This window comes from Chlorocebus sabaeus, chromosome 17, assembly GCF_047675955.1.
Source record: "Chlorocebus sabaeus isolate Y175 chromosome 17, mChlSab1.0.hap1, whole genome shotgun sequence".
NCBI classification, from domain to species: domain Eukaryota; kingdom Metazoa; phylum Chordata; class Mammalia; order Primates; family Cercopithecidae; genus Chlorocebus; species Chlorocebus sabaeus.
Genome location: NC_132920.1, coordinates 28596227 through 28602982, shown reverse-complemented (window position 1 = coordinate 28602982; position 6756 = coordinate 28596227). Strand labels below are relative to the sequence as shown.

General features: G+C 41.7%; 1 non-coding gene across 1 annotated transcript; it reads left to right on the top strand.

Moving 5' to 3' along the window:
* Window positions 1-6346: 6346 nt before the first annotated feature.
* TRNAL-CAA (transfer RNA leucine (anticodon CAA)) lies at window positions 6347-6451 on the top strand. Its single transcript has 2 exons — window positions 6347-6384; window positions 6407-6451. It is a non-coding gene; the product is annotated as a tRNA-Leu (tRNA).
* Window positions 6452-6756: the final 305 nt, after the last annotated feature.

Here is a 6756-nt window from a genome sequence, read left to right as displayed (position 1 = left end):
CCAGGGTATACAGCTAGGAAGCAGCAGAGCCAGGATTCAAACTGGGATGGAACACATGATCACATACATCAGATCCTGCCCCACAATGTTATCGATTATGGTTTCCTGCATAGAAGGGGCAGAGCAGAGACTGGAAGCCTTGGAGCACCAGTTCATTGACCTGGGATGTCTGCCTTATAACAGTGTCTACTCTAAACTCAAGGATCTGCAACTGGCAAATGGGGTGAACAGCCCTATTCAAAGTCATCTTCCACTTTCACTTAACTTAGTCAGTTGGGGCAGGGAGCAAGAATAAGGGCTCACAAAGAGGATACCTTGTACCAGTCCAGGGAAACGTGCCCTTGGGCTGGACTTTTGGTTCTTGCTGCCCCAGTGATAGAGCTGTCTCCAAGCTACTTAGAGAATCCCACACTGGGTCTACTTTATTCCCAGTAGACCTAGTGCCTTAGGAGTGGCATCTTAACTGCACTTTTATTGACAGCATCAGCTGGACCAGAGATAAACAATCTTGCTGGATTCAAGAAAATTTCTTGCGATTTGAATGGGGATGTAACTAGGAGGGTGAAGAATTTTACCAACAATGCCTAGTGAAAAAAGTCTCAGAAGACTGTATATCTTATATACCCTTTATAATATGAACAAAAATAGCATGCTTACCTATGGAGTGTGAGAGAGGATGGGATAGAGGATAGGGCATAGGTTGACATGTGTTATTGGTTATCTTCTAGTTCTTGTGGGTGATGTGTTTATAGTTTCTTATTTAAATTTTTAGTTTTAAAAGCCTGCCATTTTGAATGGAATTAAATGAACTTGTGATTCTAAGTTTACTCATCTGCAGAAAGGTAAGCAGCTTTTGAGTTCAAGAACTGAGTCACTAAACTGAGTCACTAAAGGCAGATATGGGGCCCCACTGTGATTCTTTTGTCTCCCCTCTTTCCTCAGAACATCTGCAATTCTTAATTATACATTAGGGTTTCAATAACTTCTCCTTCCTTGATTATTTTGCTGTTCCAGGAAGTATGTTTGTGCATGCATGCATGTGCACATGCCTGTGTGTCTTCAGGTGCTGTTGTTTTTTCTGATAAAGGCCAACATGCAAAGAAGACCATCTTCCTCAAGAGCATAGGTTCAAAGAATAAAGGGAAACTGAACATGGCCCCCACCCTCCACCAGGTACAATTAAGTGAGAAGATGAGAGAATGCATGTAACTGCCTAACACTTAAAGGCACTATGAAATTAAAAGCAAATAGCTATCAGATGGTAAATGAGAGCCATTTGTTAATGCCTTTAGTTATTGGTGATCCAGACCAAAGAGTATAGATGGAAATCATGTATCTCCTTCCAGCAAAATCAAAAGAGGTTCTTAGCATACCAGTGGTGGTTGAGTTGCTTCTTCACAAATGAAAGACATTATTTTATTCAAACAGACAATTCAGCCAGTGTTGGGTGCCCCAGCTGAACTTGCTCCTGAAGAGAATACAGGAGAACATGGCTTCTATCCTTTGAAAAGTTAGTTAATTAGGAGAGGGGGAAAATAACGTGAAAAAAAGTAGAGTACAACTAAAGACAATCTGGGGAGAAGTGAAACCTGTGCTCCAGGAGACCTCATTGCAGACCACAGTAATGTAAGAGGAAGCCTAAATGCCTGGGCTGTGTTTCTTAGTGCCCTTTTTCTTAAGACTAAGAGACTTGCCCACTAGCTCCGTCCTGCAATAAATTTTGACTTAATGATGTAAGCACATTACTAAATCCTGTACTTTGTTGAACCCAGAAATTCCTCCTATATGAAGTCTCTGAGAATAATAATAAGTCCAACCAAACCAGCGTTAGAGAAAGGGTCTTACTTTGTCACCAAGGCTGGAGTGCAGTGGCAAGATCATCACTCACTGCAGCCTTGAACTCCGGGGCTCAAGGGATTCTCCCTCCTCAACCTCCCAAAGCGTTGGGATTACAGGCATGGGCCACCATGCCAGGCCAAACAGTACTTCCATTTGACAGTATTGCCCCATTACATTTCCTTTTTCCCTGTTGAAGATAGATTTCTTAGATCTGGCTTATCTGTTGAATTAATTTTGCATTTGAAGTTTGAAATGTAAGCAGGACATTTGAAGGTAACCTTTACAGATACACACGTCTCTACCAGATTCTTCGTTCAGAGGATGTGAAGAACTTGGATTTGAATGGGATGTGATTGCCAAACCCAGTTTAGGGTTTTGATGCTCAAAAAGAATATAATAGAAAAAAGCGAGAAATACTAATTTAGATTAGATTTCAACCTACATATTTCTTTAAAAACTGGGGAGAAATATGCCAAAATATTAGCATAGATGCTTTTGATGAGACTTGGTGATTTTTTATTTTTTCTGTATTGAATGAACTCTTCACTATGGAAACCTTTAACCATACATAAAAATGAAGAAAATACACAGCAAACCCTCCTATATCATCTCCCAACTTCAACAACTACCAATTTATGGTCAATCTCATTTGAATACAGCCTCATCTCAATTTCCACCTCAATCCCTGTTAATCTCACGTAATCCTGGACATATCAAAATCAAATTATATAACCTCACACAAAACGGTCAAGGGACTCATTTCAAGGTTGGAAATGAAATCCTGTTTTGTTTTCCTTTTCCATTTTCATAGACCACCATTGTCAGCTTCTTTCTCTTTTAGTCGCCCTGCTTCCCACTTTAAATAATTTGTCAGGCCTTTTAAAATTCTTACAGATGTTTTCATAAAAATGTAGAATGGCCTGTGGGGAGTCTTATTGTGCAATAAATATTATTAGTAAATAGTTAAATATTTACATATTTAATTATATTTTACCTTATTCCAAAAAGGACTTAAAGCCATTTAAAACATAATATCATGTCTGGGCTCGGTGGCTCACACCAGCACTTTGGGAGGCCGAGGCGGATGGATCGTCTGAGGTCAGGAGTTCAAGACCAGCCTGGCCAACATGGTGAAACCCCATCTCTACTAAAAATACAAAAATTAGCCAGGCATGGTGGTACATGTCTGTAATCCTAGCTACTCCAGAGGCTGAGATGGGAGAATCGCTTGAACCCAGGAGGCGGAAGTTGCAGTGAGCCAAGATTGCACCACTGCACTCCAGCCTGGGCGACAGAGCAAGACTCCATCTCAAAAACAACAGCAGCAACAACAAAAAACCATAAAATTGAGATATCAGGAGTTTAACATGCCATAAAGGAAGAAAGAAAAAAAATATGGTTCAGCCGGGCGTGGTGGTTTACACCTGTAATCCCCGCACTTTGGGAGGCCGAGGCTTGCAGATCACGAGGTCAGGAGTTCGAGACCAGCCTGGCCAACAGTGAAAAACCCTGTCTCTACTAAAAATACAAAAATTAGCTGGCATGGTGGCAGGCGCCTGTAGTCCTAGCTACTTGGGAGGCTGAGGCAGGAGAATTGCTTGGACCAGGGAGGCAGAGGTTGCAGCAAGCCAAGATTGCGCTGCTGCACACCTACCCGGCTGACAGTGTGAGACTCCGTCTCAAAAAAAAAAGAAAGAAAAACAAAAAGAAAAAAGATGGCACAAAAAATGACCATGATTAGAGGTAAATCTGTAGTATGAAAACATTACAAGGGCCACAGTTGGGTTTTAAAAATTGACATGGGAACCTTGTTAATTGTATGACTCCTAGTTTCCATAAGATGGAAATAATTAAATGTTTAAGGGACATAATGGGATTCTTGTTAGTAAGAGATAGGAATTTCTGCTTGGGTTCTCGGTAAATAGAAACTGTATCCCAAGAGTTTACTTTTCATAAAATAAGTCTTACAAATCAATAAGGAAAGATGGACACCTCATAAAAATTTGGTAAGCAATTTACTGAGGAAGAAGTATAAAAATCCTTTAAACATGAATATTGAACCTCACTAATAACAAATCTGTAAAAAAAAAAAAAAAAGCCATATCATTTTTTACCTATTAAAACGTACTGGGCACGGTGGGTCACGCCTGTAATCCCAGCACTGGGAGGCAGAGGCGGGCGCATCATTTGAGGTCACGAGTTTGAGACCAGCCTGACCAACTTGGTGAAACCCTGTCTCTAAAAATACAAAAAAATTAGCCGGGCGTGGTGGCGCATGCATGTAGTTCCAGCTACTCAGGAGGCTGAGGCAAGAGAATTACTTGAACCCAGGAGACAGAGGTTGCAGTGAGCTGAGATCATGCCACTGCACTCCAGCCTGGGCAACAGAGCAAAACTCAGTCAAAAAAAAAAAAAAAAAAAAGCTGGATAAACATTGATGTAATGATTTCACTGTTAGAAATTTAAGGAAATAATTATGGATGTTTGAAAATATTTATATAAGGATAGTTTTTACAGCATCGCTCATGAAAATAAAAAATTAGAAATAATTAAGTGTTCAAGAATACCAGTTTGATATGGAATATCTGCAGTAATTAAGGGCCGGGCGCGGTGGCTCACTCCTGTAATCCCAGCACTTTGGGAGGCCAAGGCGGGCGGATCACGAGGTCAGGAGATCGAGACCATCCTGGCTAACACGTGAATTAAAAAAAAAAAAAAAAAAAAAATTAGCCGGGCGTGGTGACGGGCGCCTGTAGTCCCGGCTACTCAGGAGGCTGAGGCAGGAGAATGGCGTGAACCCGGGAGGCGGAACTTGCAGTGAGCCGAGATCGCGCCACTGTACTCCAGCTTGGGCGACAGAGCGAGACTGTGTCTCAAAAAAAAAAAAAAAGATTTATACAAAATATCTATAGTACTTAGCAGATATATATGTTCGTAATTAGAGAATACTCATTTAGAAAGCAAGTTAGCAAATTATTTACCACACATGACCATTTTTTGGAAAAAATGTATGCCATATGAAAGACTAAATATATAAAAATGTTAATAGTTACTTCTGACTAGTGAGATTATGGGTTTAATTTTTGACATGTTTGTATGTTCTACAATTTGTGTGTACTTTGCAATTAGAAAAAAATAATTATAAGTACGGTAAGATTACAGTTGCCATGTTGGGAATCACTTCCTGGACAATTTCCTTCCAATCGAAAGAAAATATACAAATCTCATGTATTGGAGGGAAACTGGGGAACCAGTGTTCACTGTACTCGAACTAATTTTCTCTCTATCAAAAATAGGATATGAAACCAAGGAAGTCAATGGAAATTAAGATGGAGCCTACTGAAACTCAGTTATTTTTCCATGCAGAAAGAGACCTAACTTTGCCTTACAAAACGGAAAATAAAAATTTTTTATGTTAATAAATACAAAAAGTAACGTATTAGGACAAAATCTAATTAAAATATCCAATTTTATGTTTCCTCTATCTGAACTTCACAGCCCCAAATACAAGAGTTAAGACGGTTGAGTTAAAATATATTTATTGAACCTCTACCGTGTTTGCCAGGCACTGTTACCTGGACTGCGTTGGTCTACACATGTTATTTTAGCAGTGTCCCTGGCCTCTAGGGGCTCTTGTTCTAGTGGGAGGCATGATTTCTGTTTAGTTTCAGGGCTCCATTAAAATTTGTGACCTCGGGGTTTCCCGGCCTGGTGCTCAGATTGCTTGGCGAAGGCTGAGGAGCAGCTAAAGTGGGTTAGGCGATGTGGTGCACTCCCCTTAAAAACTGCCGCCGTGTTCCCCTACCTGGCAGTGGACGCTCGGAGCCCATTAATCGGCAATATCTGAGAGCGATAAGGAAGGCCGCGGGCGAGCACGTCGCTCCCGGAGTTTCCCCGACCTGGGATGGCCGATTCCTCGGCGCGGACACCAGCCTCGCCCATGTGGTCTCTGTACGGACCTTCCCAGCCGTTACTGGCTGCGACTTTCAGAGCCCAAGACAAACTTCGACGAGTGGCAAGGCAGTGACAAATGGAACCAAAATAGAAGGGCTAAAAGGGGACTTTGCCATAGAACCGGGGTCTTTTGTTAGGGTTTTGTTTTGTTCCTCACCGTCTTCCAAACAATGAAGTCCTAGGGGGAGGCTAACCATAATCAAGATTTCAGTAAACATCAGACGCTGGAGAGCCGATCCAGCCACTGAAGCAAAAGATGTTCTTTCCTTCCTGAAACCTGGGCAGGCTGGGGGCAAAAAAAAAAAAAAAAATTGCACGCGGTTTTCGAGATGGGGATGACAGTTGTAAGGCCCGTAAGAGACTTGATCCAGTTTTATGCATAAACATTTTCTAGTCCTGAGAAGTCTTTTCCTTTTTTAATCCACAAGTGGCTTCCTTCCCTTCTGTTACCAAGCAACCCTGACGTCATCGCGTTCTGCGTGCATGCACGTCACAAAAATCATTGCTTGTTGATCTCTATTTTAGTGGAAAAATCGCCTCTCTCCCACCGGGTGTCAGGATGGCCGAGTGGTCTAAGGCGCCAGACTCAAGCTACGCTTCCCCGCGCTGGGGATTCTGGTCTCCAATGGAGGCGTGGGTTCGAATCCCACTTCTGACACATGGTTTTTTCCCCTCTCATTACTATTGAGATATCTTGATCTCAGCAGTAGGTATAAACAATTACCAACCTTTATTTTTAAGAATCGGCTTTTAAATTTTTCCCAAAGGGATTGTCCAAACTAAAAACATTAAAAGTGGAAGCATCGCGATATTTTTACGAAGCCGCGAGATTTGGGGTAAAAAACGCCTAATAAATGTCAGAGATTACTAGAGGTTGGTGTCTGTGCTGCAATGCGAGATAATCCGGAAGTCGTGGGATTCGGAACCCAGGTAGCTTCCTGCCTCGCCGAGGGAATGGAGAGA